This window comes from Dendrobates tinctorius, unplaced genomic scaffold, assembly GCF_039654945.1.
Source record: "Dendrobates tinctorius isolate UK_male_01 unplaced genomic scaffold, ASM3965494v1 ptg000075l, whole genome shotgun sequence".
NCBI classification, from domain to species: Eukaryota; Metazoa; Chordata; class Amphibia; order Anura; family Dendrobatidae; genus Dendrobates; species Dendrobates tinctorius.
Window position 1 is genome coordinate 44,508,880 of NW_027361743.1, and position 23,181 is coordinate 44,532,060.

Consider the following 23,181-nt stretch of genomic DNA (forward strand, 5'->3'; position numbering starts at 1 on the left):
AAAGCATGACTGTGTTATTCATTAACTATAATTAGACAGCTTTCCCCCGCAATAAAAATATAAGTTAGGCTAGTTTCACATTAGCGTATCTTCACACAGCGCACGGCGCCGCTAAGCCCCGCCCCTCCGGTCATCTCCCTATTATCGCACAGCGCTGCATGCTATCTGCGCACCCTATGTTTAGCATAGGGTGCGCAGACCGTGCACTGGCCATGTTCTAGTAGGATTTTTGCGTGCGCTGTGCACTTTTGATCGCATGCAGCACTGTGCGATAGTAGGGAGGAGATGACCGGAGGGGGCGGGGCTTAGCGGGGCTGTGCTCTGCGTGAAGATTCACTAGTGTGAAACTAGCCTTAATTAGCCCCTTTACTTGTTCCCCCAATTCATTACCAGTCACTCTCCTGTGTCCTCAACCCCCCACCATGCTCCTCCCGGTACCCCAATTCATTGTATTTACAGTCCTCTCCCAGATTTCATTATAATTACATGTCCTCTCTGCACTGCCCTGATGAATGGAGGTATAGATATGTTCATTTTTTCACATAGCTCCTGCCCCAGTAAGGCAGGCATGGTTTTAATGCTATTTACCTGCAGATTAACACTATATCTGCAGTTAAATAACGTTTCTGGAAATTGCTGATTCCTTTTAAATTTTAAATACTCATTTACATTCTTTACCTTGGCATAAAGTGAATTTGAAGCCACTTTTCCTACCATTAATTTTTTACTTGGTACGCCATTTTGTATTTTAGCTTTTTTTATACTTTGCAATATTTGAAATGTATATATTTGTTATCAGTTTTGCATGCACTGACATTCTGAGAACAATTCCAGAGCTATTTGTTTTTCATTCCACAGGTCGCTCCAAGTTCACTGACTGCTGAATTTCCTCATTACAGACAGCCTATCTCATTGCTTATTGCCTAAAGGCCAAGCTCATCTTTTGTACCAGTTGTCACTCGAACAAAGTGTGAAGGCTCCGTGGGTTCTGTGTGTGAGCACGGAATTCTAACAGCTCACTTTACAGTCAGCATAAAATATAACAAATTTACAAATATTTGTTGGGATTGGTGTATTATTATACCATGCTACAAAAGGTATTTGCAGCTCACATAGCACAAGGACAGTAAAAAACACACATAGTCTGCATAGAATTATTATCACTCTATAAAGAATGTGCTGACACAAGTTTCAGCTATTTTAATTACTAGCTGAAGGGCCCGGCGTTGCCCAGGAAGAGTAACTAACTACGGTTAGTTATAACAAGTTATAATGATTATATATATATATATAAAGCTGAGTAGAGCCCCCGCCTACTCCACATAGCCACATTAACTATATCCCACATCATCCCGTCAGCCAGACCCACCGGACTACTACCGCTAATATCCCGCATCCCTCCCGTCATCCAGAGCCACCAGACAACTACCCCTAACATCCCACATCATCCCGCCAGCCAGAGCCACCGGACTGCTACCCCTAATGTCCCACATCATCCTGTCAGCCAGAGCCACAGGACTACTACCCCTAATATCCCACATCATCCCATCAGCCAGAGCCACCGGACTACTACCCCTAATATCCCACATCATCCAATCAGCCAGAGCCACTGGATTACTACCCCTAATATCCCACATCATCCCGTCAGCCAGAGCCACTGGTGTTATGAATGAGTCACCGGAGGAGGAAAAAACAAAAACACAAGCTAAGTCCAGAAAACCGGAGAGGTTGGTAGCTAGCAGATTGCAGACCCCTAATCCTATTCACCACAACTAACAGTAGCCGTGGGGGTTCCTACGGTGCCCTAGACCCCTCGTCTCAGCCAGAGAGCTAAATAAGCCTAAAGAAAGAAAGGGGAAATCTAAACTGCCCCAGAGCAGACCCCAAAGCAATAGACAGCCCCCAACATGTATTGTCGGTGAAAAACAGATGAAAACACAGACAGAAAGACAGGCTGAGCAAATGATGGGGCCCAACTAACTAGATAGGAAAGGACAGAAAAGATGCTGGCTGCAATCATGCAAAAAACACTGCCAAAAATAATGTCCAACACGTCTGATAGAAAAGGCCCTGAAGTCACTAGACTTCAAAATCACTATATCAGCACTCAGGTATATTCTGAAGACAGAGCAAAAAGATCAACTGATCAGAGACAAAAATGGAGTTCAGCCCGTCCCAACCAGGGCAGGCTGAACGCAAACACTAAGCAAACAGACAAAATCTCAGGGCGTCGGCTGCCTTATATCCACTCAGAAATTCCGGATGTCCAATCACACTCCACCTGTTCAGATGGCAGGTTTTTCCCATCCAGATCAATTTCACTACCTCCTTTCACCAGCAGAGGGAGTTCATCAGACATCAGAGGTGAAGGAGAAAATGAACTCATAACAGTACCTCCCCCTTGAGGAGGGGTCACCGCAGAGGTGTATCTAGGCTTTCTGGCACCCGGGGCAAGAATTTGGTTCGGCGCCCCCCCCAGCACACATGCGACTTGCACTCTTAGCCATGTACCCACGAGCTGCTCTCCCTAATGCTCTCAACGTTCAGTAAAAAACTGAAAGCAGGAAGAGAAGCTCGTTGTCACAAGACCATAACTATGAAAATCGCATATGAGTGAAGTGTCCATGTGATGACACTGGAACCTGCAGAGCTGAATCCTGACATTGCAGCTTCTGAATTCTCACAACGAATGCACTGCACACTTTTAGGATTCTCCCTTGCCGATGTACAGTCATGTCAGCACAGGTATGTGATTTGTATACTTGTGGCCACATTCCGACTTGACGTGCCCAGCCTCGCTCCGTTCATTATCATTGAGTGAGGCCACACACGTCTAGTCAGCATGTGACCGCATGTATGTAAATTACCGGCACTAGAGAATCCTAACAGTGTGCAGTAAGCACTGTGAGAATTCAGAAGTCTGCAGTCACATAGAATGACAGCAGACTCAGCACAAACCTGGAGAACTCCTTTAATGTTCCTAACAAATAAAAACATGAGAAAAAGTCAGTATCACAAATAATATTTACATCCAGGTACCTTATATATGACGTCGTCTCTGCAGTCGGTCTCCTTTTCTTCTTCTTGTCCAGACCCCATGATGAGTTTTCTCATCCACAGCCATCTCTGCAGACGTCCATCTTCTCCGGTCTTCTGCAGCAAATCTCCACACGATGCCCTTAAAGATAGAAATGTCATTATAATGCTCCTGAATAAAAATGGCTGCAATATACTGTCGCCTCACACTATTCCCCTCCCTCCTCTAACATCCCACCCGTTCACCATACTGTCTCCTCATATTTACCCCCAAACTCTCTATACTGTCTGCTCACACATACCCCCGACTCCCCATACTGTGTCTGCACACATCCCATCATCCTCACTCCCCATACTGTGTCCACATACATTTTTCCCATCGCTACTCATACTGTGTCAACATACATTTACCCGTTCACACCCCTTACTGTCTGCACCCATCCCGCAAGCTGTTTCCTCATACATGCCTTCATACATACATACTCTTCATTTTGTGCCCCTCATCCCCACTCCAAATCCCTCCATCCACAATCCCTCACACACAAATAACCCCCCATCCCCACTCCAAATCCCCCCACACATTAAGTATCCCCATCCCCACTCAATAACCCCCCACACATTAACCCCATCTCCACTCATTAACCCCCCACACATTAACCCCCATCTCCACTCATTAACCCCCACACATTAACCCCCATCTCCACTCATTAACCCCCACACATTAACTCCCATATCCACTTATTAACCCCCATCTCCACTTATTAACCCCCATCCCCACATTAACCCCCATCCCCACATTAACCCACATCTCCACTCATTAACCCCCATCACCACTCATTAACCCCATCTCCACTCATTAACCACCCCACATTAACCCCCATCTCCACTCATTAACCCTCTACTCATTAACCCCCCACTCATTAACCCCCATTCCCACATAAACCCCATTTCAATTCATTAACCCCCATCCCCACATTAACCCCCATCCCCACATTAACCCCATCTCCACTCATTAACCCCCCTCCACTCATTAACCCCCCACACATTAACCCCCATTAACCCTCTACTCATTAACCCCCCACACACATTAACCCCCATCTCCACTCATTAACCCTCTACTCATTAACCCCCCACTCATTAACCCCCATCCCCACATAAACCCCATCTCCACTCATTAACCCCCCACACACTAACCCCCATTAACCCTCTACTCATTAACCTCCCCACTCATTAACCCCCATCCCCACATTAAGCCCCCATCTCCACTCATTAACCCCCCACTCATGAACACCCCCCATCTCCCATCTTCGGTGGTTCTTCAGCTCCACAGAGGAGCACACTTACCACCAGCGTTGAACGTTCGCTTTGGGTGCCGGGGAGTGACGTCAGCAGCGTGATCACATGACATGATCACGCTGCTGACGTCGCTCTGACCCGGCGGTCAGAGCTTCAATTGTACTGGCGTCTGTATAGACGCCAAGTACAATTGCTGCCTGGGAGCCGGCACGGCCTCCTTCTCTGCGCCGGCTGTCAGCTTGACAGCCGTCACAGAGAACAGCCGGCTCACAGGACGGGGGGCGGCAGAGCGCAGCCACCGGGGGGAGACACTGCGGACCGCTGCATTAGGCGGCCCGACTGCGCCCCCCTGCTGGCTGCGCCCGGGGCAACTGCCCCGGCTACCCCCCCTGGATACGCCTCTGGGTCACCGAACCCTAGAGTTGAGCGAAACGGGTCGAAAAATTTCAAAAGTCGCCGACTTTTGGCAAAGTCGGGTTTCATGAAACGAAACCCGACCCTAGGATGAGGTCGGCCACGAGGTCGGCGACTTACGCGCCAAAGTCGCGTTTCAAAAGTTTGTTTTGCGCTCTTTTTCAGCTAATCAGGATCCACGGACACTGTGGGCAACGTGATGACATAGGCACGGGTCACCACCATCTTTCAGAAGGGCATGCAAGTGATTGGCTTCCTTTGGTGGGCGTCACAGGGGGTATAAAAGGGCGTGCACGCCGACCGCCATCTTACTTCTGCCGATCTTAGCATAGGGAGAGGTTGCTGCTGATTCTGTAGGGAGAGTGTTAGGCAGGGAAGAAGAAAAAAAAACTGCTTCTGCTGCTAGCGATTGTGCCTGTACAACACACCAGTCACTGTGTGTGCAGTGCAAGGGGAGGCTATATTGTGGTGTATCAGTGGTGTTGGTTGTTGGGCTGCCTTCTAATGCTTCCTGACAGCTGCATTGCTGTTTACCCACTGCTCTGCAAACTGCTTTTTTAAAAGCAATCCCAATTTTTTTTTTTTGTCCTGCTGAGGTACTGAGCTGCAAACTGCTTTTTTAAATGCAATCTCAATTTTTTTTTTTTGTCCTGCTGAGGTACTGAGCGTGCATTTTTTCACACCATACAGCGGTGTATGCTCCTCACACAGTACTGTGTAACGGCTGTTATCACAGCCACAGTGAAGCTATCTGTGTCACTCTGTGAGAATAAGTCGAGGACATGTTCCGTTCTTACAGACCTTGCACTCTAGGGAGATTCCTACTCTGCCCAATTCTACATACACCTTGTAGTTTGTGATACACTAGCCAATTTCTGCCTGTGACATAGCGCTGTGATATTCAGTGGGCCTCACACAATCCAAAAGTGTCCAGTGTCCACTAGTGTGAGCAGAAATTAAAAATCTCACTTATCCTCTAGTCACTTTGGTCACAGCTGTGCCATCGAGCCTGTGACATAGCGCTCAGATATTCAGTGGGCCTCACACAATCCAAAAGTGTCCAGTGTCCACAAGTGTCTGCAGAAATTAAAAATCTCACTTATCCTCTAGTCACTTTGGTCACAGCTGTGCCATCGAGCCTGTGACATAGCGCTCAGATATTCAGTGGGCCTCACACAATCCAAAAGTGTCCAGTGTCCACAAGTGTCTGCAGAAAATCAAAATCTCACTTATCCTCTAGTCACTTTGGTCACAGCTGTGCCATCGAGCCTGTGACATAGCGCTCAGATATTCAGTGGGCCTCACACAATCCAAAAGTGTCCAGTGTCCACAAGTGTCTGCAGAAATTAAAAATCTCACTTATCCTCTAGTCACTTTGGTCACAGCTGTGCCATCGAGCCTGTGACATAGCGCTCAGATATTCAGTGGGCCTCACACAATCCAAAAGTGTCCAGTGTCCACTAGTGTGAGCAGAAATTCAAAATCTCACTTATCCTCTAGTCACTTTGGTCACAGCTGTGCCATCGAGCCTGTGACATAGCGCTCAGATATTCAGTGGGCCTCACACAATCCAAAAGTGTCCAGTGTCCACTAGTGTGAGCAGAAATTCAAAATCTCACTTATCCTCTAGTCACTTTGGTCACAGCTGTGCCATCGAGCCTGTGACATAGCGCTCAGATATTCAGTGGGCCTCACACAATCCAAAAGTGTCCAGTGTCCACTAGTGTGAGCAGAAATTCAAAATCTCACTTATCCTCTAGTCACTTTGGTCACAGCTGTGCCATCGAGCCTGTGACATAGCGCTCAGATATTCAGTGGGCCTCACACAATCCAAAAGTGTCCAGTGTCCACTAGTGTGAGCAGAAATTCAAAATCTCACTTATCCTCTAGTCACTTTGGTCACAGCTGTGCCATCGAGCCTGTGGCATAGCGCTCAGATATTCAGTGGGCCTCACACAATCCAAAAGTGTCCAGTGTCCACAAGCGTCTGCAGAAATTCAAAATCTCACTTATCCTCTAGTCACTTTGGTCACAGCTGTGCCATCGAGCCTGTGACATAGCGCTCAGATATTCAGTGGGCCTCACACAATCCAAAAGTGTCCAGTGTCCACAAGTGTCTGCAGAAATTCAAAATATCACTTATCCTCTAGTCACTTTGGTCACAGCTGTGCCATCGAGCCTGTGACATAGCGCTCAGATATTCAGTGGGCCTCACACAATCCAAAAGTGTCCAGTGTCCACAAGTGTCTGCAGAAATTCAAAATCTCACTTATCCTCTAGTCACTTTGGCCACAGCTGTGCCATCGAGCCTGTGACATAGCGCTCAGATATTCAGTGGGCCTCACACAATCCAAAAGTGTCCAGTGTCCACTAGTGTGAGCAGAAATTCAAAATCTCACTTATCCTCTAGTCACTTTGGTCACAGCTGTGCCATCGAGCCTGTGACATAGCGCTCAGATATTCAGTGGGCCTCACACAATCCAAAAGTGTCCAGTGTCCACTAGTGTGAGCAGAAATTCAAAATCTCACTTATCCTCTAGTCACTTTGGTCACAGCTGTGCCATCGAGCCTGTGACATAGCGCTCAGATATTCAGTGGGCCTCACACAATCCAAAAGTGTCCAGTGTCCACAAGTGTCTGCAGAAATTCAAAATCTCACTTATCCTCTAGTCACTTTGGTCACAGCTGTGCCATCGAGCCTGTGACATAGCGCTCAGATATTCAGTGGGCCTCACACAATCCAAAAGTGTCCAGTGTCCACAAGTGTCTGCAGAAATTAAAAATCTCACTTATCCTCTAGTCACTTTGGTCACAGCTGTGCCATCGAGCCTGTGACATAGCGCTCAGATATTCAGTGGGCCTCACACAATCCAAAAGTGTCCAGTGTCAACAAGTGTCTGCAGAAATTCAAAATCTCACTTATCCTCTAGTCACTTTGGTCACAGCTGTGCCATCGAGCCTGTGACATAGCGCTCAGATATTCAGTGGGCCTCACACAATCCAAAAGTGTCCAGTGTCCACTAGTGTGAGCAGAAATTCAAAATCTCACTTATCCTCTAGTCACTTTGGTCACAGCTGTGCCATCGAGCCTGTGACATAGCGCTCAGATATTCAGTGGGCCTCACACAATCCAAAAGTGTCCAGTGTCCATTAGTGTGAGCAGATATTCAAAATCTCCCCTATCCTATAGACACCTTGTACCTTGTTTTACATTACTATATAGTTTGTTGGATTTTGTCTACATTTCTACCAAAAATGAGGAAGGCTGGTGGAAGAGGCCGTGGAATTGGGCGGGGGTTGGCAGCTGGTAATGATGGTGTTGGTGGTGGATCTGATGGTAGTGGCAAGAGCAAAATAGGACAGAATGCAGGAGGTGTTGAGCCTGCGTCATCGTCTGGCTCCATAAGGCTTCGAAGGCTTAGTTTTCTAGGAGTTGGCAAACCGCTTTTAAAGCCAGAGCATCAGGAAAAAGTTTTGTCTTGCATTGCTGACTCAGCCTCCAGCTCTATCGCCTCCTCTTCTTCAGTTGTAAAAAGTAAAAGCACTGAGTCGTCATTGGAGGCTCATGTTCATGAACCACACCTTTCCTTGTGTCCTTCACTCCAACCAAGATTGAAGGATGACGCAGGCCATACTACTGATTACTCCATGGAGCTGTTTTCACATACCATGCCTGGATTATCAAGTCAAATGGTGAATTACCCAGGCCAAGATGAATCTGACATGGAGTGCACTGATGCACAGCCGCTGATGGATGATTCTGCTGGTACATTCACTCAGAGCACTACATTGTCCTCGCAGTGTACAGAGCCAGATTCTGACCCTGATGAGACTCAGGTGCCCCTTCCCGCACACTATACCACCATACACGGTGACACAGAGGAAGGTGCACATGACATTGAAGAGGAGGTGATGGATGACCCAGTTGTTGACCCAGATTGGCATCCATTGGGGGAAGAGGGTGCTGCTTCCAATAGCTCAGATGAGGAGCATCCACAGCAGACATCGACATCGCAACAGCTGTTATCCGGCAGGCCCGGAGCACTCCAAAGACAGGTTCCAAAAATCAAAAGAGTTGCTGGACAGCTTGTCCAGAGGGTCAAAAGATCACAGCGTGCTAGGCCGCAAAATGTCTGCCAAAGTAGGAAGAGTGCAGTGTGGCACTTTTTTGAACAAAATCCTCATGATCAGGCCAAGGTTATCTGTAAGAAGTGCGCAAAGACCTTTAGCCAAGGGAAAAATCTGAAAAATTTGAATACCAGTTGCATGCTTAGACATTTAAACACCATGCACTTGCAAGCGTGGACACAACACCAAACCTCAAGTGCCACATGTGCAACTGATCACAACGAAGGTAGTCAGCAACGCTACATTGTTTCCCCCACTGTAAGCCCACCGGTTAGCACAGCAGCAAATGTTGAGGTGTCGTTGCAAGGCCACAGCAGTCAGGGAATCCCACTGTTATATCAACGAAAGACTGATTCTAGGCCATCAGAAAGAACACCAACTCCATCACCATCATCAACCCTCTCTCAGTCCGCCCTGTCCACCGCTACTTCCACCATATGCAGCTCTCAAGTCCAGCTCACCCTCCCAGACACTATGAGTAGGTCAAGAAAGTACTCAGTCTCTCATCCGCGTACACTGTGTTTGAACGCCCACATTGCAAAACTAATCTCGTTTGAGATGATGCCCTTTCGGTTGGTGGAAAGCGCAGCTTTCCGCGAACTCATGGCCTATGCAGTACCACGCTATGACCTACCCAGTCACCACTTCTTCTCTCGCAAAGCCATCCCAGCCCTCCACCATCATGTGAAAGACCGCATTGTCCATGCACTCAAGCAGTCAGTGAGCGGAAAGGTGCACCTCACAACTGATGCATGGTCCAGTCGGCATGGCCAGGGCCGTTACGTGTCCATCACTGCGCACTGGGTTAATGTGGTGGATGCAGGGTCCACAGGGGACAGCGGTGGTGGGACAGTGCTGCCTAGCCCAAGGTATAGGAAACAGTTGGCTGTAGGCGTTCGACCCTCCTCCTCCTCCTCCTCCTCCAGGAGTGAAAGCTCGTCCACAGAGCGCAGTCGTATGAGCACTCCATCTGCAGCTGCCACTGTTGCACATGAGGTGTCCCCCTATCGAGCAGCTAGTGGAAAGCGTCAGCAGGCTGTGTTGCAGATGATGTGTCTGGGCGACAGACACACCGCCGAGGTGCTGGCCGAGTACTTGAAGCGACAAACTGAGTCATGGCTGGGCAGTGTACATCTTGAGGCAGGCAAGGTAGTTAGTGATAACGGCCGTAATTTTGTGGCAGCCATAGCCCTTTCAAAACTCAGCCACATACCTTGCTTGGCTCACACCTTGAACCTGGTGGTGCAGTGCTTCCTCAAAAATTATCCGGAGTTAACAGCCCTGCTCCAGAAGGTGCGAAGACTGTGCGCGCACATCCGCCGGTCGCCTATACACTCCGTACGTATGCAGAAGCTGCAGCGATTGCTCCATCTTCCCAACCACCGCCTCATTATCGACATTGCAACAAGGTGGAACTCCACCCTGCACATGGTGGAGCGGCTGTGCGAGCAGAGGCAGGCCATAATGCATTTGTGGGAGGATACACGGCCAGGCACTTTGAGAGCAGACATGGAGTTGACAGGTGTGCAGTGGTCGAAGCTGAAAGACCACTGTAAAGTCCTTCAGTGTTTTGAGGAATGCACACGGCTGGTAAGCGCAGACGACGCCATCCTAAGCATGAGCATCCCACTTATGCGTCTGCTCATGCAAACTTTGACGCACCTTAAGGAGCAGGCTTCTGCAGCCAATGTTGATGAGGAGGAAGAGGAGGAGGGAATCCTTGATGACATTCAGCCATTGTCTGCTCAGGAACCTCTCCTGGACGAGGTGGAGGAAGAAGAGGAGGAGGAGGAGGAGGATGATGGGGATGATTACTTAGGGGAGGAGGATGCATCTCGTGGGGCAAGTGAAAATGTTGGCGTGGCAAGGTCTGGTACAGGGTTTGTGCGTGACTGGAGGGATGTGGATTTGCCAGAAAGTGCTCCTCCAACCAGCACTCGCAGTGCATCATTGACACCGGGAACATTGGCCCACATGTCAGATTATGCCTTGCAGATCCTAAAAAGGGACCTCCGCATTGCCAAAATGATGAACGATGACGACTACTGGTTGGCCAGCATCCTGGATCCATGCTATAAATGCAAATTACAAAACATCATGCCACAGGAGAACCTTGACCTAATATTGGCTAATAAACAAGCAACTCTGGTAAATCGGTTTCTTGAGGCATTCCCAGCACACAGCAGCGGTGATGGTTCTCACACGAGCCGTACGGGCCGGGGTCAGCTTGGCAGAGGTGTTCGTTGTGCACACAGCAGAAGTGGCGTTGGAGACAGGGGTTTCATGACAATGTTGTGGACTGATTTTTCAAGTACCGCTCACACAACTGGTAATACTGCATCGATGGAAAGTGACAGGAGACAGCAGTTGTCAACTATGGTTACAAACTACTTTTCCTCCCATATCGATGTTCTCCCACACAGGTCATTCCCCTTTGACTATTGGGCCGCTAAACTGGACACCTGGCCTGAATTGGCACAATATACCTTACAGGAGCTCGCTTGCCCAGCTGCAAGTGTGCTATCGGAAAGAGTCTTCAGTGCAGCTGGATCAATCCTGACAGAAAAAAGGACCCGTCTGTCAACCCAAAATGTGGATGATCTAACCTTCATTAAAATGAACCACGCATGGGTTTCCAAGGATTTTGTCCCACCTTCCCCTGATGACACATAGGGTGACAGAAAAATGGCTTGCTTTGGTCCACCTCTTCCTGGGACTTGACCTATTTCACCTTTTGCATCAGCTGAATGTCCAACATCAACATATGCCACTTTCTAAAACTCCCTAACTGTGCTGCCTCCCCCCCCATGGCCGGGGTCACCACCTAGCACACGACACCGTGCGAGTGCCATTGCCCTGGACAGGCCGACTCTTGGGCGCGGGCACTGGCACAGGGTCCCTCATAGTGCAATCAAGTGTCTTTGACGGTGGTGGTGCACACCCGCCGTCAGACACACTGACGTACTATGAGGGGCCCAGTGCCAGTACCGACGCCCACGAGTGGGCCCCCCTTGCTTGGGCAGGGCCCCAGCATTTGCAATCTTTACCTCTCCCTGCTCCTCCGCTGTGTAGTCTGGGCCGTCAAATCCATACTGTGCCTGACACCGTTTGAGCCTGCCTCCTGATGTATAGACATATATTTTGAATGTGTACGCTATCCATACATGTTATCTGGGGATACGGTACCCTTTCTCACCTTTGTGCAATCACGTGCAATCCATACTGGGCCTAACACCGTCTGAGCCTGCCTCATGATGTATAGACATATATTTTGAATGTGTACGCTATCCATACATGTTATCTGGGGATACGGTACCCTTTCTCACCTTTGTGCAATCACGTGCAATCCATACTGGGCCTAACACTGTCTGAGCCTGCCTCCTGATGTATAGACATATATTTTGAATGTGTACGCTATCCATACATGTTATCTGGGGATACGGTACCCTTTCTCACCTTTGTGCAATCACGTGCAATCCATACTGGGCCTAACACCGTCTGAGCCTGCATCCTGATGTATAGACATATATTTTGAATGTGTACGCTATCCATACATGTTATCTGGGGATACATAGAATCATAGAATCACAGAATCATAGAATCGTAGAGTTGGAAGGGACCTCCTGGGCCATCTGGTCCAACCCCCTGCTCAAAGCAGGATTCGCTAAATCATCCCAGACAGTTGTCTGTCCAGCCTCTGTTTGAAAACTTCCATTGAAGGAGAACTCACCACTTCTCGTGGCAGCCTGTTCCACTCATTGATCACTCTAACTGTCAAAAAGTTTTTTCTAATATCTAATCTGTGTCTCCTCCCATTCAGTTTCATCCCATTGCTTCTAGTCTTTCCTTGTGCAAATGAGAATAAAGTTGATCCTTCTACAATGTGACCGCCCTTTAGATATTTGTAGACAGCTATTAAGTCTCCTCTCAGTCTTCTCTTTTGCAAACTAAACATTCCCAAATCCTGCAAACTTTCCTCATAAGACTGGGTTTGCAGACCGGTCACCATTCTGGTCACTCTTTTCTGAACTTGCTCCAGTTTGTTGATGTCTTTTTTAAAATGTGGTGCCCAAAACTGGACACAATATTCCAGATGAGGTCTGACCAAAGAGGAGTAGAGGGCAATAATGACTTCACGTGATCTAGACTGTATGCTTCTGTTAATACATCCTAGAATTGCATTTGCCTTTTTTGCTGCTGCATCACACTGTTGACTCATATTCAGTCTGTGATCTATTAGTATACCCAAGTCTTTTTCACATGTGCTGTCACTTAGCCCTATTCCTCCCATTCTGTATATGCTTTATTCATTTTTATTGCCCAGATGTAGTACTTTGCATTTCTCCCTGTTAAAAACCATTCTGTTAGTTGCTGCCCACTTCTCCAGTTTATTTAAATCTTTTTGAATCCTCTCTCTCTCTTCTCTAGTATTAGCTATCCCTCCTAGCTTTGTGTCATCAGCAAATTTAATCAGTTTACCCTCAATTCCTTCATCTAAATCGTTGATAAAGATGTTAAACAATACAGGGCCCAGGACAGAGCCCTGAGGTACCCCACTTGAGACATTCTTCCAACTGGATGTGCAGCCATTTACGACCACTCTTTGGGTCCGATCACTAAGCCAGTTATGAATCCACCTAACAGTTGCCTTGTCCATTCCATACTTAGTCATTTTTTCAATTAGGATTGTATGAGAGACTTTGTCAAATGCTTTGCTGAAGTCAAGATATACTATATCTACAGCATTTCTTTGATCCACCCAATCAGTGATACCTTCATAGAAGGAAATTAAGTTAGTCTGACATGACTTATTAGTTACAAACCCATGCTGACTCTGTTTAATCACTTCATTCTTATCCAGGTATTGACATACATGTTGTTTAATAATTTGTTCAAAGATCTTTCCTGGTATAGAAGTCAGACTCACCGGCCTATAGTTGCCTGGGTCCACCTTCTTCCCCTTTTTGAAGATAGGAACAACATTTGCTCTTCTCCAGTCTTCTGGCACTTCTCCTGTTCTCCAAGAATTTTCAAAGATTATGGAGAGGGGTTCAAAAATTTCTTCTGCTATCTCCTTCAGTACTCTGGGGTGTAATTCATCTGGTACCCTTTCTCACCTTTGTGCAATCACGTGCAATCCATACTGGGCCTAACACCGTCTGAGCCTGCCTCCTGATGTATAGACATATATTTTGAATGTGTACGCTATCCATACATGTTATCTGGGGATACGGTACCCTTTCTAACCTTTGTGCAATCACGTGCAATCCATACTGGGCCTAACACCATCTGAGCCTGCCTCCTGATGTATAGACATATATTTTGAATGTGTACGCTATCCATACATGTTAACTGGGGATACGGTACCCTTTCTAACCTTTGTGCAATCACGTGCAATCCATACTGGGCCTAACACCGTCTGAGCCTGCCTCCTGATGTATAGACATATATTTTGAATGTGTACGCTATCCATACATGTTATCTGGGGATACTGTACCCTTTCTCACCTTTGTGCAATCACGTGCAATCCATACTGGGCCTGACACCGTCTGAGCCTGCCTCCTGATGTATAGACATATATTTTGAATGTGTACGCTATCCATACATGTTATCTGGGGATACGGTACCCTTTCTCACCTTTGTGTAAACACGTGCAATCCATACTGGGCCTAACTCCGTCTGAGCCTGCCTCCTGATGTAGAGACATATATTTTGAATGTGTACGCTATCCATACATGTTATCTGGGGATACGGTACCCTTTCTAACCTTTGTGCAATCACGTGCAATCCATACTGGGCCTAACACCGTCTGAGCCTGCCTCTTGATGTATAGACATATATTTTGAATGTGTACGCTATCCATACATGTTATCTGGGGATACGGTACACTTTCTAACCTTTGTGCAATCACGTGCAATCCATACTGGGCCTAACACCGTCTGAGCTTGCCTCCTGATGTATAGACATATATTTTGAATGTGTACGCTATCCATACATGTTATCTGGGGATACGGTACCCTTTCTAACCTTTGTGCAATCACGTGCAATCCATACTGGGCCTAACACCGTCTGAGCTTGCCTCCTGATGTATAGACATATATTTTGAATGTGTACGCTATCCATACATGTTATCTGGGGATACGGTACCCTTTCTAACCTTTGTGCAATCACGTGCAATCCATACTGGGCCTAACACCATCTGAGCCTGCCTCCTGATGTATAGACATATATTTTGAATGTGTACGCTATCCATACATGTTATCTGGGGATACGGTACCCTTTCTCACCTTTGTGCAATAATGTGCAATCCATACTGGGCCTAACACCGTCTGAGCCTGCCTCCTGATGTATAGACATATATTTTGAATGTGTACGCTATCCATACATGTTATCTGGGGATACGGTACCCTTTCTAACCTTTGTGCAATCACGTGCAATCCATACTGGGCCTAACACCGTCTGAGCCTGCCTCCTGATGTATAGACATATATTTTGAATGTGTACGCTATCCATACATGTTATCTGGGGATACGGTACCCTTTCTAACCTTTGTGCAATCACGTGCAATCCATACTGGGCCTAACAACGTCTGAGCCTGCCTCCTTATGTATAGACATATATTTTGAATGTGTACGCTATCCATACATGTTATCTGGGGATACGGTACCCTTTCTCACCTTTGTGCAATCACGTGTAATCCATACTGGGCGTGAGAACGGCTGGCGAGCTGTTAAGCAAGCTACAGCACCTGTGGTTTGCATACGCAAGTTTTTCATTTTTTCAGGAATGATGGTTAGGCCTAATTCCGGAACTGCGGTTGACCTGCACTTACTGGGAAATCATTGTTCGCGGGTAATAATTGTAATCAGTGATCCCCATCACTAACGCTGTTCAGCGGGTTATCTGCACCTGTAAGCGACAAACGCTGGCCTTTTCAGTGTAGCGCACATGCAGCCACGGACATGTAAGGGCATGACACACCAGTTATTGGCCAATCTCATGTGCCAGAGCCTCACGTGTCCCTCTAGTAAGCCGGACTCGGACCGTGGGGCATGACGGAGTCTCGTTCATTAACGGAATTAAGCTCGCAATGTGTGCATCTGTTCTGTAGCTGGCATGGTTGAGGTTGCCCAGGTGGAGTCGAATTTAACCGTAGGCTCCACTCCTGGTGGTGCCCTTCTGGACATTCCTTTAAGGTTCAGCTTTGCAACCATACTGCCCACGTAAAACAAACATTTTGCCTTCATGAACGCTGTTTGGAGGGTCATGACTCGTGGGAATAACGCCGCCCAATCAGTTAACCTGCTAGAGAGATCGTTCGTTGCTCCCAAGCATGACATCACACTCCCTAGGAAGAAGGTAATGCCACTGTGGCGACTGTACTCCTGGGGGCGACACAAGTGCACTGATGCCCAGCCACTGCTCGATGAATCTGCTGGTACATTGACCCAGACCACTACATTCCCCTCGCACGCTACACGGCCTGAATCTGACCCTGATGAAACTCAGGTTACCCTTCCCATATACAGTTCCATCTTACACGGTGACAAAGAGGAAGCTGCAGATGAAAGTGCAGGTTCGGCCCACCCGCCATCAGACACACCACCGTACTATCAGGGGCCCTGTGCCAGTGCCGTCGCCAACGAGTGGGCCCCCCCTGCTTGCTCAGGATCACAGCACTTGCAAAGTTGAAATACTGTGCAGTGAGATGGAAGATGGGGACGACGAGGAGTCCAGACAAGTACAGGGATTCCCTAGCGAGGAGACTTATTTGATTGTTTTCAATGTTGGGACAGCAATTTTTGGGGAGCACTATACTCTGGAGAATGATAGATGGGGCCCACCATACACTGGAACATTCCAAAGGTGGACATCAGACACTGGAGCAGCATTTACAGGGCCCATTATACACTAGAGCAGTAGAAATGGGGCCCATTATGTTTGGAGCATTATTTGGGCCCATAAGACAGTGGAGCTTCATCCATGGGGACCAACATATACTGTAGCATTATGTGGAGCTCATCATATACTGTTTCAAACATTATATGGGACCAATGATTCTGTATGGAGAAATAGATGGGCCTCGTCATGAGATGTAAAAAGTGAAGTATTTTTCATTGTACTATACCGCTATTTCTCTGCCGTATCGGAGCATGATGAGTTGTGGTATGTGTTAAAGGGGCGCTCTTTCGCCCAGGGCACATGAAAACCTGGAGCCAGCCCTCCCCCCCCACAACTTTAGCCAAATAACCCCCATTTTTCAGTGCGTAACTTGTATTATGAAGTTAATTAAGGTTGACAAGCTTAAGTAAGAAGAATTGATGCTTTTGGCATTCAAATGGGCACTGTTGGTGTGTTTCCTGTCCCCCTCTCACTGCCGACTTTTATTCCCCATTGACTTACATTGGGTTTCGTGTTTCGGTACGACCCCGACTTTTCCCTATAATCGGACGATCTTGCTCGACCCGACTTTTGGAAAAGTCAGGTTTCACGAAACGAAACGCGACCCTAAAAAAACAAAAGTCGCTCAACTCTACCGAACCCTCATCCACGCCACCAGGGCGATCAGGATGGGCCCGATGAAAAGCACGAACCAATCTTTCGGCATGAATATCGGATGCAGAGACCCAAGAATTATCCTCCTGGCCATAACCCTTCCATTTAACCAAATACTGGAGTCTCCGTCTAGCCAGACGAGAGTCCAGTATCTTCTCAAACTCATATTCCACATTACCTTCAACCAATACAGGGTCAGGAGGTGCCACCACAGGAACCACTGGCTCAACAAACCTCTTTATCAGAGACTTATGAAACACGTTATAAATCTTGAATGTAACAGGAAGAGCCAATCGAAACGAGACTGGATTAAGAATCTCCAAAATCTTGTAAGGTCCAATAAATCTAGGTTTAAAATTTGGAGAAGCCACCTTCATAGAGATATTCTTTGATGACAACCAAACCATATCACCCACCTTAAACCGGGGACCAATGGTCCTATGCCGGTTGGAAAACCACTGGGCCTTTTCCTGTGAGAGAGACAACTTATCCACCACTTGGTCCCAGATCTGGTGCATTCTCTCCACCACAGTGTCAACCCCTGGGCAGGCAGAAGACTCCACCTGCCCTGAAGAGAATCGAGGATGAAACCCAAAGTTACAAAAAAAAGGTGCCATCAAAGTGGCAGAACTAGCTCTATTATTTAAAGCAAATTCGGCCAAGGGCAAAAATGAAACCCAATCATCCTGATCAGCAGAAATAAAACATCTCAAATACGACTCCAAAGTCTGGTTTGTTCTCTCCATCTGCCCATTGGTTTGAGGGTGAAACGCAGAGGAGAAGGACAACTGAATTCCCAGCTTGGAACAAAAAGTCCTCCAAAATCTAGAAACAAACTGTGGAGGAACACACACGCGGACCCGTTCCTCCCACGTCACCACCGTGACGTAACTACACAGGCACAGCTCTCCGGCGCCCCTCTTTGTCTCTCAGGTCAGTAAGGGAACTGCACCTAGAGCAAATGGTCACCGGGGAGGAGGTCCTGTTACCCACTGGGGGTTCTAAGATTCGTGATCAGAGTAAAAGCATCAGCCCAAGATTAAGTTTATAGTTTAACTGCCTTAAGGGCGCACTAGATAATTACAGAAATATACAGTAAATTTGCAGTCAGAAAAAAGATATAACAATAGGGTACAAGGCTTAGAGATATTAAGCTGGAGGTCAATTTACCAGATTGTATTGTAGGGTGCATGCGGTTGCCGGGGAGCTCTGCAGTCCACAGGTACAAGAATCTTAGTTGCTGGACAGACCCCCAAAGCATGGGCCGCTGCTCCCCTCGGCAGGTCTGTCCCCAGGTCCTTCTTAGATCATCATCGTCTGGATCTTCTTTGTGAATGACTGAATGCCAGGGGCTGCCAGCCCTTAAGCACACTGGGTTCTTCCCCCTGTGTCAGAGGGTGGGATAATAATCTCCACCCTTTAGCTCTTTGCAGAACTTATTTCCAATATCTAAGAAAGGGGATAACTTTCTACAGCATGATCGAATCAGAACATGAGAGGTACCAGTGAATGCGGTTTGCTTTGCCGGTCATGTGGAGTGCAAACATGGCCCTATTTGGTCACTGTAGAGGGCCAATCTCTATATCTCAGGAATCAGTGTTCTCATCGACTAGGGAGTCACACTGCCAGATGCACGATTCCCTCAGGGTCACTCGGATATTTTCATGTGTCCATAACTCGAAAGATGAGTTCATAATTCTTGTTCATAGGATGGAGCCACAGTGTCTGGGACACACAAAGGATGCATATTCCTGCGTCTGCTAGCAGGCACATTCTAATTGAAGCCCTCAGGCTTTATCTGGCCCCCTGCTGGCACGGCTCCGTACCTGGGCTTTGAAGCTCTGTTTTGGGCCTATCCTCATTATCACACCAATGCCCTGGCTATTTAGCATTGGAACACGAAATCCTGCTTGTATTCACTAAGTACACAGCGCCTGGGGGTATAGAAGCCTTTAGCTGCCTGTAATTTCTGAACTTAGACCAAAATGGATGCCAAGCTCAGATATGTGGCCCCACATCTAAGATGGCGGCCGCTCCTTCATCACACCTCCCTGCTTTAGAGGGCGCTAGGGGGTATCACATTCCTGTGATCCCCCATGCGCCCTTCCGCACCCTCTCCTTGCCGGGACAGCCCATCAGCATTGCCATGGTCCCTGCCTCTTTTGTGGCGAATGGTGAAGTGATACTGTTGGAGAGAGAGGCTCCAGCGTAGCAACCTCCCATTCGTCCCAGAGACCGTGTGTAACCAGCTGAGGGGGTTGTGGTCTGTTTCCACGGTGAATTGGCGTCCGAACAAGTATGGCTGCAGACGCTGCAGGGCCCACACAATTGCCAGACATTCCTTCTCCATCGTGGAATAGGCCACTTCCCTCGGCAGGAGCTTCCGGCTCAGGTACAGAACGGGGTGTTCATAGCCCGTAGTGTCGACCTGGCTGAGCACAGCACCGAGGCCGAAGTCACTGGCGTCGGTCTGCACTACGAACGGCCGCGTGAAGTCGGCTGCCTGTAGTACAGGAGAACTAGAAAGGGCGGTCTTGAGTGCCTGGAAAGCTGTCTCGCAGGCGACTGTCCAGTCGACTGTGACGGGCAGCCTCTTCTTGGTGAGGTCTGTCAGGGGCTTGGCCAGGGCACTATAGTGTGGAACAAACCTGCTATAGTACCCGGCAGTCCCCAAGAAGGACATCACCTGCTTCTTGGTCCTGGGGGTGGGCCAGGATGCGACGGCATCCACCTTCCCGGGCTCTGGGTTCAGAGCTCCCCCACCTACCCGGTGCCCCAGGTAGTGGACCTCACTCATACCCAGCTGGCACTTTTCGGGCTTAATGGTCAAGCCTGCTCGCTGGATCCGCCCGAGCACCTGCGCCAGGTGCTCTAGGTGATCTTCCCAGGTGGGACTGAAGATAGCGATGTCGTCTAGGTACGCGGTCGCATATCCTTCCAGTCCCTCGAGCAGTGTGTTGACCATCCTCTGAAAAGTGGCAGGGGCATTCTTCATGCCGAATGGCATCACCGTGGACTCGTACAGTCCGAATGGGGTGATAAAGGCAGAGCGTTCCCGTGCCCCCGGGGTCAGGGGAATCTGCCAATACCCCCTGCTCAGATCCATGATGGTCAGGTACTTGGCCCCGGCCAGCCGATCGAGCAGGTCATCGATGCCCGGCATTGGGTACGCATCGGTGACCGTCACAGCGTTGAGCCCCCGGTAGTCCACGCAGAACCGCTTAGTTCGGTTCTTTTTAGGGACGAGGACTACAGGCGAAGCCCACGCGCTGTTGGACACTTGGATCACCCCCATCCTCAGCATCTCGTCTGTCTCTTGGCGCATGTGCTGCTGCACCTCAAGAGAGACCCGATATGCTGAACACCGGATCGGGGGATGGTTGCAGGTGTCCACGTCATGGACGGCTGTCTTAGTCCTTCCAGGCAGGCTGCTGAACAGCTCCCGAAAGGGGTGTAGGGTGACCCTCAGCTGGGAACGCTGGTCCTCCGAGAGCTGGTGGCCAACCCCCACATCCTCGATGGATCCACCCGCCTTGGCTTGGGTGAGCAGATCCAGGAGGGTTTCTACCTCTCCTTCATCGGGAAGGTTGCACACTGGGTGGGCACAAGCCTCCCGCTCATGATGGGCCTTCATCATGTTCACGTGGAAGGCCTTCCTCCTTCCACGGGCGTGGTCCAGTGTGACCAGATAGGTGACAGCGTTGAGCCGCTGGTGCACGAGGTATGGACCCTCCCAGGCCGCCTGAAGCTTGTTTTGGGGTATGGGGACCAGTACCCACACCTTTTGACCCACCTCGTAGGTCTGCTCACAAGCATTCTGGTCGTACCACCGCTTCTGGTCAGCCTGGGCTTGGGCCATATTGTCATGCACCAGCTGTGTCAAGGCCATCATTTTGTCCCGGAAGTGCACGACATACTCAATGACCGACACTCCAGGGGTAGCCAAATCCCCTTCCCATGCTTCCTTCACCAGAGCAAGGGGCCCCCATACACGTCGCCCGCACAGGAGCTCAAAGGGGGAGAACCCTGTTGAGGCCTGTGGGACCTCTCGGGAGGCAAACAGCAGGTGTGGGAGATACCGCTCCCAGTCTCTCCCGTGGGAGTCGACCAACATCTTCAGCATCTGCTTTAAGGTGCCATTGAACCGCTCACACAGGCCATTGGTCTGTGGGTGGTACGGGCTGGCTACCAGATGTTGCACCTGTACCTGCTTACAGAGAGATTCCATCAGCTGCGACATGAACTGGGTCCCTCGGTCGGTGAGCATTTCCTGGGGAAACCCCACTCTGGAGAAAATCTCCAGTAAGGCAGTGGCCACTTTGTCGGCCCGAATGGACGACAAAGCTACCACCTCCGGGTACCGGGTGGCATAGTCCACTACCGTTAGTATGAAGCATTTCCCGGAGCGGCTGGGAGTGGACAGAGGTCCAAAAACCAGGGGAAGAGTCTTGAGGAGAGCATTTGCATATTCCCAGTGCCTTCTGGGATAAGTGAAGAGTCTCCGCGAGCTCAACGATCAATGGGTTTTGGCCGTTGCAGCTGAAAAGAGGAAATCGGAAAAACCAGGGGAAGAGTCTTGAGGAGAGCATTTGCATATTCCCAGTGCCTTCTGGGATAAGTGAAGAGTCTCCGCGAGCTCAACGATCACTGGGTTTTGGCCGTTGCAGCTGAAAAGAGGAAATCGGAAAAACCAGGGGAAGAGTCTTGAGGAGAGCATTTGCATATTCCCAGTGCCTTCTGGGATAAGTGAAGAGTCTCCGCGAGCTCAACGATCACTGGGTTTTGGCCGCTGCAGCTGAAAAGAGGAAATCGGAAAAACCGTGCGCCGAATTTTGGCTCATCTTTCATAGTTTTTAAGAAATCTCAAGATGGAAGAGGCCAGGAGCCATTTGGTGAGCTGCATTTCTTGCTACATGTTCACAGACTTACCAGTGGAAAAGCCAAACTTCACATGCCACAAATGCAAGCTTGTGTCCCTGTTGGAGGAAAAGTTGCAAAATCTCGAAGAGAGGTTAGCTACGTTTAAGATCATTAAGGAAGGTGAAGAGTTCTTGGACAGAGCAGAATTATCTCTTCATGTTACAGAAAGAGAAGAAATTCGAAGTGCACCTGAAGAAACAGAGGAATGGAGACATGTGACCCAGAGAAGCAGGAGGATCAGGAGGCAGTCAGCACCCATACTGCTCAGAAACCAGTACCAGGCTCTCACGCAGGAAAACGATGAAGAAATACATCAGGATAAGACTTTGCCAACAAACAGCAACCTTGTACGCCTTCAGAGTCCTCCTGGATGGAGAAAGAAAAATGTTGTGAAGAAGAAACGGAGAGTGGTGGTCATGGGGGATTCCCTGTTGAGAGGAACAGAGGCCGCTATCTGCAGACCGGATATAACTTCCAGGTGCAAAAATTAAAGATGTGTCTGACAGGATATCAGGACTCTTCAGACCTACAGATGACTACCAATTCCTGCTACTACATGTGGGGACAAATGACACAGCAAGAAACGACCTGGAAACCATCTGCAGAGACTTTGAAGACTTAGGCAAGAAAGTGAAAGAACTGGGAGCGCAGGTGGTCTTCTCTTCCATCCTCCCAGTGGATGGCCAAGGAACAAGGAGGTGGAATAAGATTCTGCAGGTGAACAACTGGCTACGTCGATGGTGCAGTCAGCAACGATTTGGATTTCTGGATCACGGAGTGAACTACTTATACGATGGACTACTTGCTAGAGATGGGGTGCACCTTACGAAG

At 48.6% G+C, this 23,181-nt stretch overlaps 1 protein-coding gene across 3 annotated transcripts in view; it reads right to left on the bottom strand.

Annotated features, from left to right (window-relative positions):
* SERTM1 (serine rich and transmembrane domain containing 1) overlaps positions 1-23,181 on the bottom strand; it is a 117,236-nt gene that overhangs the window by 10,366 nt on the left and 83,689 nt on the right. The window contains exon 1 of one of the 3 annotated variants that reach the window (XM_073583234.1): positions 3,040-3,062. The exons of the other annotated variants lie outside the window; for them this stretch is intronic. The gene's annotated coding sequence lies outside the window, so the exon portion shown is untranslated. Of the gene's footprint in view, positions 1-3,039; positions 3,063-23,181 lie in introns of those variants that run through there. 3 annotated transcript variants of the gene reach the window in all.